This window comes from Protopterus annectens, chromosome 1.part2 (genome assembly GCF_019279795.1).
Source record: "Protopterus annectens isolate FY-2018-M chromosome 1.part2, PAN1.0, whole genome shotgun sequence".
Taxonomy (NCBI): Eukaryota; Metazoa; Chordata; order Ceratodontiformes; family Protopteridae; genus Protopterus; species Protopterus annectens.
The window spans coordinates 1,224,028,307-1,224,040,328 of record NC_056727.1 but is presented as its reverse complement, the minus strand read 5'-3'; the positions used below and the strand labels follow the sequence as shown (position 1 = coordinate 1,224,040,328).

At 38.5% G+C, this 12,022-nt stretch overlaps 1 protein-coding gene across 3 annotated transcripts in view; it reads left to right on the top strand.

Annotated features, from left to right (window-relative positions):
• The window catches only part of ZC2HC1B (zinc finger C2HC-type containing 1B), a 345,180-nt gene that overhangs the window by 26,545 nt on the left and 306,613 nt on the right, over positions 1-12,022 (top strand). The window lies entirely within an intron of this gene.

The following is a 12,022-nucleotide window of genomic DNA, read 5'->3' as shown; positions in this document are numbered from 1 at the left end:
ATTCTCATGCATCTTTACGATACACTTTTGTCACAAAATAAAGTTTTCTTTTACAAGTAGTATTTAAATAATATCATTAAACTTAGATTCCAAATATGGAAGTCTTGACAACACTGCTGTCTTGGATTAATTATAATGGACAGGTAGTACATGATTACATCACTGGGTGAATAGTCATTGATGTTTCTTGTAATGTCTACACAATTATAATGTGATTATGCAATTACCAACATGCTACATTAGCAGTACAGCAGAAAAGTACTGGAGGGCAAATGACACTTTACTTTGCAGAGTGATTTTGGTGTGGTGATGTATAAGCTTAGTGGGTTTGGCATAACGGTTAAGTTCTTTAACTCAGAGCTGCAAGGTACTTGGTTTGATCCTGATTTCTTATTGTTGACTAGGTTTGTAACAGTTTGCAAACTGATAGCCTAGTATTTAACTATAAACGTAAGAGGTGCATTTGCTGCACAAGGAGGCAATGGTGAGAGAAGGGAAGAGAACAATGGATGGCCCATGTAGGATGCTTATACATCATTACGTCATCTATTTGAAAATGGCTGCATGAGGGGTTGAGCTCTGGGGTCACCAGGTCATAGTCCATGGCTATGAATTGGTATTTTATGAGATGGGTGGATACACTAGATTATCAACACATATTCTTAATAATAAGAAATAGATGCCACAATTAAGTGGGACTGTTCCCAAGCCAGTGCATATATCTACAGTATGTGTTAAAAGGAAAGGATGGATGTTAGGTCTGAGTTGTAAATTCACTCAATGTGATCCACATGGGATGGGATTGAGGGGATTAATGGACATCATGCCTTCCTCACCCTGCACCAAGGGATGCTATCCATCTGTGCTTATTAGCATAAAAACACCATTGCTTTCTGTAGAATGTTAAGAAAGTCACTTAGCCACCCTTGAAAAGTCATTAAAATAATATTATTATTAATAATAATTGCAAAATAAATAAAAATCACTGTATGCTGTAGTCTGCTGTGTGTAGCCATGAGCTATCTTGTTTGTTTCACTTTTTTGACAATTTGCTAGAAAAAAAAACATGCCATTTCTTTAAGGAATATATAAAGATGTGGCCTGGCATGCAGAAATGTAGCAGTAAATTTCAGCAGCATTCAGAATGTGTACCACTGCTTATAAGTGCTGTTAATCTATAATTTCTAATGTTATGTTTTTAGAAACGTGGAAATAGGACATTAACTTTTAGTGATACCGATATGGGCATTTTTCTGTAATTTAAAGGGCCCTTGCTCCAATTCTGTGATATAGTCCAGGAGTCTGCTTTTGGGCAACTGTAATTAGGATGCTGCTGGCTTCAGCTGAAACTTCCAACTGAAGACACTGCATTTAAGCAGTACTTTCATGGAGAACAGCCTTGACTTGCTAATGTATTGAACTGCATGGCTGACAAGGGCAGTAACGCTTGAAATACAGTTAACATAAAAGTTGTTTATCTTACAGAGTGTAGGTTCTCATAACAGGAAGCCTCCCAAAAATATATCAAGCTTTTGCTAAATATCAAAAAAAATATTTTACCTCCTTATACCAATTAACACATTTTGCACTGCACTGTGCATTTCTGATCAGGAGTTGGCTATTCCTTTTGTTTTTTGGGTTTTACTTTTGTTTTTTTTTTTTACAGAAGACCTTCTACCCTTGTGAAATTATATTAAATTTGACTTTGCACATTATTCTTTCGCAACTGACTTTCAGTGAAATATATCCATTAATTGAGGTATTTATTTTACATCTAACCTAAACTTGACATACATGAAAAGCTAACAAAATCCATACTTACAAATTCACAAAATATTCAGACAATTGAACCTCCACAAAAATAAACTGTGGCCTCTCCCTGGTAGCCTGGGCTCTCCATTTGAGAAATATTGTACTATGACACAATGAGGAATTTTTGCTTAGTTAGCAGTATCAGTGCTTCAGAAGACTCCACACTCGCCTTTGATGCTGGAAGATGTGAAGGCTGTGTATTCTCTCTCAGCACCAGGCAGATGAGTTGATGCTTTGATAATAACATTCTGCATGCTTGTGTGTGTGTGTGTTTGTGTGTGTATATGCAAGTTTGGCAGAGGAAATATTGTTATAAGTGCCACTTGTGTTGGTAGCTCAGTTAGATGTTAAAGATCTCATTGCACATGTTAGAAAAGAGGAAGAATTTCTTATTTCTATGACCAGATTTCTTGCATTCACTGTAAATAATACTTCAAATCATAACTGAAGCAGGTCTGGATTGAATCAGTGTATGAGTTACCATGGAAACAAGACATAAAGTCAGGGTTATAAACACTCAACATGTAGTGCTAACTAGTGGAACCACTACACATTTCTTTGCATAGAAACATACATAATGCTACAAGTAAGGATGACTTGGGCACAGGGTGTTTCAGTACTATCTCCTCATGTGCGGAATAGCCTCATGTTAATCCGATGCCACATTGAGTTCTCCTGTAGTTGCTGTTCTGCCACTGTTTGTCAGATATTTCTGTACCTCCACAACCCTATCAGTCAAAAAAAAAGTTTGCCTACATATCTTCTGAGCTGTCTTCTCTCTATGTTTAAATTACAGCTTTTTGTTCTTGTGCATCTTTTTCCCTCTAAAGGTGTCACCTGAAATTATTGACTCATTAATGGTACATGAACATCTCTGTCTCCCCAGTTTCCTAATCAATGTAGGCTTTGTGTTTACTTAACATTTCTTTCCAATGTTCTTATAACACTTCTGGTTCATTCACTCTTCTGCATTTCAGCATTTCTTCGGGTAAGCTCATTTCTTTTATGTCACTGCAAATATGGGCCTGCTGAACAGCATATTGTAGTAAAAATAGTGTGTTGTTAACTCTGAAAAGAGGAATTCTAAATGCCTTTTTTCTGCTGTTAATGTGCTTTCTCTTGCCATTTTCACATCTTGTTAGTGTTTCACTCCTATAACCACATACAGTGTATCCCTGTAATTATTTGCCTTCTAAAGTGAGCATTTCATTTCTATTCTATTGTGTGCTCTGAATCTAACTCCTCATTAGTGCCTCTCTTTGCAAAGATGCCAAGTTCCGGAAGATGGATCATAGGTCAGGCCTTCTGTGGCTGAAGTCACAGTAATTAGCACTGCTTCAACAATGATCTTAAGTGAACATTTATTATTTTAAGTTCCTTACTCATTTGTATGTGTCCCAAAAGCACAGTTGCTATTGTGCTGCAAAGTATGATGCAACAGTCATTTTGCCATGTGCCTCACTCCAACAGTATTCAACTTTCTTACTCCAAATATAAAATGTTCAGTGATTTGACAGAATGAGACCCACAAAATGCAGTCATGCTAAATAGGTCATCCTATTAATTCACACACACACACACACACACACACACACACACACACACACACACACACAAAAATAATAAATTGAATACTACTATATAATTATGCCAGAAGCAGGCTTACTTCCTTTCCATCTCTTCTCATGTGCCTTGAATTAATTTATTCATTATTTTGCTGACATGACTGCATGACTGTCCCCTTTTCCTTTTTGTTAAATTTGTTTTGCTGCCATTCTGTCTCAGAGCACTGGAGTATACTTCTTTTTTTTTAGAAGCTTGGAATCCTTCAAACACTTTTTCCTTTGGTGAATTTATAAATACAGCTAAAACTAACCTAGATATTATTGAACAGGTTATAGTTACTGCCTGGGCAAAAATCAAATACAACTCACATGACATACAGCTTTATACTTTGTGAACATGCACTTTCCCCATCCATTATCAAAACAGTGCTTTCCTAGTAGTCGTGGCTACAATATGCAGCTTCATTCACCACATGAAGTGAAGAGTAGCTGTATTCAAGTTCAGCTCTCGAATGTTGAACTCTGATCACTATTTTCCATAGGACATCGCTGTCACTGCACAAACTTTGATTTGAGATATTTTACTTTTTCAAGTTTTTGTGAATGTATATGTTTGGGGAATGGGGGGTGGGGGGCTTGCCCCCCCCCATGACAAAGTCATTTTTATTTTAAAAGTTTTTATCATGTTGAATTCTTGTGCACTTTAACTTTGAGATTTGTGTCTCCATCAAATTGTGATTTTGTGATTAACAGTGGAAGCCAATACACAGCTTGTAAAAAGGAAGAAAAGGTGCCTACTTTTCAGTTTTGTTAGAGCCAATCCCTTTAATAGCAAGCATAGTTTATTTCTCTAGTTTATTTCTTCAAAAATGTCAATAGGCACTAAAATATCCTTCTCTGGCTATACTGTAGAGGGCTGTACCCCAGGTGTACTATAGCATACCCTGCTCAAATACTGCTAACAGCATAAGTTATACACACACCCCCTATTGTCATCTCATGCATACTTAAATATTAATTATCTATGTGATCATCACACAGACGGCAGGTAATGAATATTTATCAAGAAAGCTATTTCAAAAATTTTACAAGAGACAAGGCAAAATATGAGGTAAAATCAGAGAAAAGAGACACTGAAAAGATTTGTTCTGAAGTTTTTCTTACTGTTTGTACTCCACCACAGCACTTGTGTTGAGAGCCTGTGTGGCATGCAACAGTATTATCATTATCCCTGAAGTTGTTGTACTGTTTAGCTCGAACACTTAAAGCAACACCTTTAAATTTTGACAACTGGCTCATAATATGAAATTACATTAAAATAAAAGTCATTGAATAACTACCCAATAATAAGAAATGGTAGTATAAGATGTAATATTTTAACATTTTTTTGTTAAGGATATTGGTAGTGTTACTGCTATGCCACAATTAGGTTCCCAGCATTGTGTGTCCATTGCCGTTTATGTATCAGCCATCCAGGAGTCTTGCTTTATGAATATTCATTAGAAAATGTAGTTAATGAATATTCTTAAAGGGGCAACCCAGAGTCTAAAATTCTGACCTAAAGAAACTTGTCCTGATACCTCCCAGTTGTTACCACTCACTTGCCTCATCAATCCTACTCTTGGCTTCAATTTACTTTATTCAGCCCTGTTTTCATTCCCTCTGGTGAACACAATTAACAATATTCAGTTCCCGTCAAATATTTCAGTCCCTGATCACTGGGAAACAATAGGGTTATTACATATTTATGTGTGTTTATGGTGGGGGTACTTAGGCAAGGCTCAGTGTTTACTTTTTATGAACTCTTCAAAAAGCTTACCTTAATTGTGTGGCTCTTTATTTATTCTGCATAACATAACTGCGAGCAGTATAGTCAGAAAAGTACAGTTTAGTGAATTCATACTAAATCTTAGCAGTGTCTTGACGTATTCCCCTTTCTTTGTAGAAGAGCAATTTCAGAATTAGTATGTTAAACTATCATGTTTTGCTGTACTGTACAGACCCCATTGTGACAGTAAGTTTTGAACTTCATTGTTTAAAATGAATCTATTGCTTGTGTCATACATATGTTTATTTTACAGCAGGTCAGAAAACTATTATGCTTGGCTAGTATTCAGAGATCAAAAAACAAAACATGAAAAAAACAGAACATTGCTTCTACTACTATTTAAAACTTACATCATTCTCATTTATTAAAATATTTGTTGACCGCAAAAGTCCAACTAGGACAGAGCCTATTTTCAGCAGATGCCCGGGGAGAAATGCTCCAGACACGTCTTTAGAATAAAGGAGGAAACCCACGTGAACTTAGGGAGAACATGCAAACTCTGCACAGAAGGCACCCCAGCTAAGAATCAAACCAGAGAACCTCTTGCTGTGAGGCGGCAACGTTAACCACTGCACTATTGCAGATGCTTTCTAGAGAGCAAGTGGCAGTCATGCATAACATCATAGCACTTAGCTAGCATTCAGAAATCAGCACAAAATAAAATATGAAATGAAATGAGCAGAACACTCTGGTTTAACTAAGATATTAGCTTTGCATTGCCTATATGTGTTCCTGGAAGGTAATAACGTGAGGTCATAAAATTCCTGAAAGGATACTTTTCCCTGAGGATAAAAAGCACAGGTAAAACTAATGAATAACTCAGTGAGAGATGTGAGTATAACTGCAATTTGAGATATAATTTGACTAAGACCTTTGAAACTTCCTGTAAGCACCCCTCCCCCAACCAAAGCTGGGACATGCTTAGAATTTAAGCTTAGCCATTTTCCCTTTTGGTTTTTGAATTAACCTATACAACTTAGTGTTAGAGTGGCTTTACCCATCCCATGGCTGATAATTTTATATTACTCCTAGTGAGAATAACTGATATCATACCATAATTAATTTGAGGGGATCCATGCATGGGATAAAGCATTTATGAGCTGCCTTTGTTCATTAGTAGTACAAGGGGCAGTTCTGGGGTAAATGATCTATTACAAAGCCATAGATTCAAGTTGCACAGGATAAACTTTGTTTTACATGGATGGGGAGTCTGTACCAGAGCACTGGTATTCTATGTGAGATATATCTGTCCCTCCAAACTGTTCTGTTGGTGTTGCAGAAGAGGTTTAGATCCCTGAATAGAGAACTTCTGGTGTAATTGGACTTGTTGATTCTTAGCAACATGTAGGGTACCGAGCTTAGTGACTGGGCTTTGAGGCAGTCCATGTAGGACACATTGTTTAGGCCTTGTATCCTTTTAGGAAGTTATCTCTGTTGTTGTTCACTGGTTAGACAACTTACCAAAGGATATGATAATGCATTTTTATTTGGCATTTAGTTTCAATCAATGATTCTGGCACCAGTTATTTGTTTGTGATAAACTTTCCTGCATGATGGCTACATCATTTGGGGATTTAATGACTGCTCCCAGCTTGAAGTTATCTGCAAATTTCATCAACCAGAGCCCTTTGCTATTGACTTTTATTTGAGAAGTAGATACTAAACAGGAGAGGTGCCAGTACAAAACATTGGCAGACTCCACTGGTGACTGATCACTTTGTGGAGGTAGCTTCCTCTATTTTGATCTGTATCACCTATGGGAGCCAGTTGACAGACCAGTGGGTAAGGTAAGGGTTTATTCCCAGTTTAAATTTTCTACTATGCCTGAGTGGGAGATTGTACCAGCTTTGGCCAGGAGATTGTACCAGCTTTGGCCAGGTCAAGGTATGCAGTGTGTACTCTTTTACCTTCATCCATTGCTTTGCTGATGTCTTCAAAGAACTCCACCAAGTTGAGTAAGCATAACCTGCCTTGGACAAATCCAAACTGAAACAGGTCCATTGTTTGGAAGTTCTCCATGCCCTTATTGATTAGCTCCATGATAAGTCTTTCAATGGCTTTGCATACCAGACTAGTCAGACTTATGGGTTTGTAATTGCCTGGAACTGTGGAAGGTCCTCCCTTATTTAGGTGAATGACTGTAGCTGTTTTCCATTCACTTCATTTATATCCTCTTTAGAGGCCATGGTTGAACAATGTTGTTAGGGGTGGCTAAATCATGCTTCATGCTGTTTTAAGATTCATCCAAAGATATTGTCATTATCCACCAACCCATCATTTTTAGTTTTGATAGTGCCATCAGGACTTGGTCTTGTATGATTGCTGGAAGTAAGTCAATTTCAATGATATCTTTCGGGGTAAATGGAGGGTAGAGAGGGGGGAAGTCTGAGCTGAATTTAACTGGCCAGTAGGTTAGCTATCTTCAGCCTCAGTGTTGGTAACATCTCTCAGAATCATCTCACTGTATTGCTGTGTTGTGTTTCTGAGGTTACAAACGTGACTGAAAAAGACCCTGTGATAGCCTTTGACTTGGGTGAGTGTCTATTATAGCCTCAGACATGACTTTGGTGAATTATATTAAACTCCTGGGTTGTTTGTTTACTTTACTGATGAGGGGTCTGTAGTGCTATGAATTACTCTTGTTTACTTTTATTCACTGTTCTCCTCCTTTTAATTTATAGCTTGTTGATATTATGATTCCACCAAATGGATTTGTTTTGAGGTATGTCCTGTGTTTGTTCCTACATGGTGCAACTTCGTCTTTGTGACTGTTTACATGCTGGTATACTGTGGTGGTGTATGTTTCCACATATTCAGCAGAGTTAACTGGGTTTGGTGGGGATTTGCAGTTTGCTGCTGTATCACTTAGAAGTAGGTTGTTTATCTTAAAGAAATTTCTACGGATATCTTGGGTGGAAAGGGTTTCAGTTTTATTTCGAAGGAGAAGGTTTTATGGTCAGAAGTAACACATGATAAAGGTATGAAAAGGATTGTGCAAGATGCCCCCATATTAGTAAAAATAAGATCCAAGATGTTGTTCCCCCTAATGGGTACTATGACTAATTGTTTCAGGGCATATGTATTGACATAGTCCAGGAATCTCTGTGCTTGTCCAATAGTGGTGGTGTAGGTGTCCAGATCTTTAGCTGTACAGTTTAGATCACTTATGAAAATGGCATTGGATTTAATTCTTGGTGATTCCAGTTCTATAGACAGGTATTATGGATATCTTGGGTCATAGAGGGAGTTTCCGTAGATAGGTAATATATGGTATGTGGCCTTCCTGATGGTTGTTTGAACATGAGAAGCTCCGAAGCTACTTTACTGGCCTTGATGGGTGTGTCTTCTGGATGAAGATTGAAACACTTCCACCTTTTTTCCTCCTGGGTAGCAGCTGGCCAAAATGTATGGAAGGATTTATAGCCCTGTACAGCTGGAGTGCTATCTGACATTTTAAATCATGTCACAATCACTGCACAGACATTTACATCCTCCAGGGTGAAGAGAGCTTGTAGAGGGTGGAGTTTTTTTTTTAGGCTCATAGCATCAATCTGTACGAACACGCTCATACTTTCCTTTGCTTGCTTTGTTATTTTGATAGGTTTATCAGGCTGACATTGCCTAAGAGAGGCACTATGAGGGTAGAAAATGTCTTTACAAATAATCAAGAATCTAGAGGGTACACGCAGGCCGTCCCTGGTGAAACAGCATAATCTGTCCATTGTATCCTCCCAGGCTGACAAATATTAGACACCCCTTCAAATGACACCCAAAAAATTATTGAAGTCAATTATTTTTTTTCATATTGTGGCATAATCCTTGGGGTATTTATAGCCTCCATCTTAGAAAGCCTATTTTCTGTAATACTTTCCTACATTTCACTAGTTGCCATCCCTTGCATCACAACAAGGGGGGTGGTAAAGTGTCAATTTATCAGGGTATCTTGTTTAACCTCTGATGACAATATATGTATCCAACACTTTGACAATTTAAACTCTATGTTTCTTGACCGTGGTTATCCAACTTCATTGGTGGAAGAGTTTTACAATCAAGTTCTACAGGAAACGGATGTTATATATGTCCCTATTATCAGGAAGGGTTTGGGGAATTACAGGTTCAACACTTGTGAGAAAGGTATGAGTTCTGATTTAAACCACATTATTCATGAGATGTGAATGACATACTGAAAATTCTATGTAAAACCTGATCTATTCTTCAGAGTGATGATGATGTGAAGGTTTTTTTGAATGTCCCCCTTCTTTTGCCTTCAAGAACAAACCCAACATTAAGAGGATCTTACAGAAACCAGTCAAAACATCTCAGAATGATTTCTTCATGACATCTAAATGTGGCCATTGCCACCAATGTCCCTTTTTTGACACTGATTTAGGGAATGCGCTACCTGAAAAAATATTGAGAATGAATGCACAAGGGAAATTTAACTGTTATACTGAGATAGTTGTGTAGCTGGTGAGGTGCTCCTCTTGTCCTGCCTTTTACATTGGCAAAGCTAAGAATGCACTTAATAAAAGAATTTACCAGTACCAGTACAGCATTACTAGAATGGATAACAAGAGTACACTTACTAGATATGCTTCTGTATGTGCTGGGTTTAGTAAATTAAATTAATGGTGCTTGAACAGATTGATTCTGCTGTATATTCAGGGGACTGGCAGAATCTGCTTTCCATCAAGAGATGTTCTGACAGCTTTATTTGGATGCTGCAAATTATCCAGGTCTCAGTGAAGCTATTTCCATCTCAAGTAAATTGAAATTGCAGGCTGCTAGACTATAATTTATATTTTTATATCTTGCTTGCTGTGTCTGCATTTGTTTAGTGCGTTCAACATGCTGTATGATCTACGGTGTTTTGGCGGACTTTTTTTACTGTGCTTACTTGTGATTGTTTTTTTGTGGGGATGTGTTGTTTGAAACTTTTTAATGACAGTAGTGAGTCTGTTTCTTTGATGGCTATGAAGTTGTCTTTTACAGACGAAACCGCTTAACCACGGTTTTAATAATAAAGAGTTCCAAAGTCTCAGCTATATGGTCGATGTTCTTCGTCTTCCATTGCTGCAGTCCTGACTATTGGGTATAGTCCGCGTCCCAGTCGGGCCGAATACCAGAGTATAAGGCTGGCCCGGGGTCAGCGCATTAGACTGACGCGTGCGTCAGAGGGGTACTAAATGCGCAACGCGCGGCGTCCTATCTTTTTTTGCCATGGTCGATGCAAGCAGTTTTAAGTTTGCAAGTTGCAGGTTGTGAAATTCAAATATTGGGTTTCAGACCCGAAAACCCAAACAGCTAAGTACCCGTTTGGCTTTTTTTTTTTTTTTTTTTTCACCCTCTTATTTTTACCGGATGAAAAGAAAAATTGAATAAACAGTATTTTCATAAACAGAACAGATACCTCGTGGGGATTATCACCTTGTGTATACCTTGTTTGGGAGCACGGCGTTGTTGGTTGCCGCTCTTGTGCTAGGTTTAACAAACGCACTATTAAGAGGAGGTTAGACTGTGCCAGGTTAGTGTTTAAATGCCGAGGATAAAACAGTGAAGCCTAGGGTTGAGGAACCGCAGTGGAAGGCTCAGTGGAGCCGGAGGTTTTGCAGAAATTCCATGGAGTCCCAGGCAGACACTATACTCTTACAGGATGTGCCTTCTCAGGAGGTAGGCCAGGCTGTTCTTCCTCTCTTCCCAAGGTAGTTAGGGCCTCTCTGTTGCCAAAACTTCTATGAGGGGTAGGTACCTCAGCTTCAGTGGAGGAGCTCCTACCATTTCAGGTTCTGTGCCTAAGAAACATATGCTTAAGATGGCAGAAGATTTGATTACTATGATTAGGGTTCTTATGCCCCCGATGAGAGAGGCCTAGGGTGGAACCTGAGTTTGAGAGTTTTGAACAGTGTTCTGAGGCTTCAGAATCTTCCGTGAAGATTTGCAGGAGTATCCTACCTATTCTGATTCTGATGTGGATGATTCCACTCTTCCACCTGAGGATTTTCATTTTCAGAGACCTTGCATTCCATGAGGGAGCACTTTAAATGGGAAGGCCAGGATTACTCTGACTCAGGAAAAGGCTTAAGCTCATAAATATTTGTTTAAGAGTCCTAGGGCGGACCCAGAAACTATTTAAGCTTCTGTGGTTAAAAATCCTGTTCCCACTGATAAAGAGGCAGGGCTTTGGATAGGTGGGAAAGAAAGAAAGTGTGCTTCTTCCACTCTAGCCATGAGAGCTTTGAATTGTCAGTTTCACATGTTAAAATATCAGAATTACCTTCTTTCACAATTGAAATCTAAGGTGGATGCTTTGGCCGGAAGGTGAGAGTAAAAGAGTTTGCTGGATGGTTCATTCATGTGTCGAACAAGGGTAAGCATTCTTTGCAATGTGGTTTTGATGCTGTACAGGCCTCCTTTACAGTCTGATGTGTTGTTTGGTTCGCCTGTGGAAGCTGTTTTAAAGAAAATGGAGGACAAAGCTAAGTCTATGCAAACTGTTAAAGATTTTTTTGGGTGCAATACTTGAAGTTTAGTAATTGGCCTGCTAAGGGTGGACACCACACCTGCTTTTATGGATTTGGGTCTCTAACCTTTGGGGAAGACTGTCTCTTTCACAGAAAATTGGGATTTAATTACTCAAGACAAATGGGTGTTGGATATCATTCTTCCATACAATGCCTCCTTTCAAAGGCATGCCAGATGTTCCTCCTCTGCAAAGAGCAAGTTTTACAGTTACTTCACATAGGGGCCATTCAGCCAGTCCTGTGTCAGAAAGGGGCCTAGGATTTTATTCTGCCTGTTCCTTGTACAAAGAAGAGGG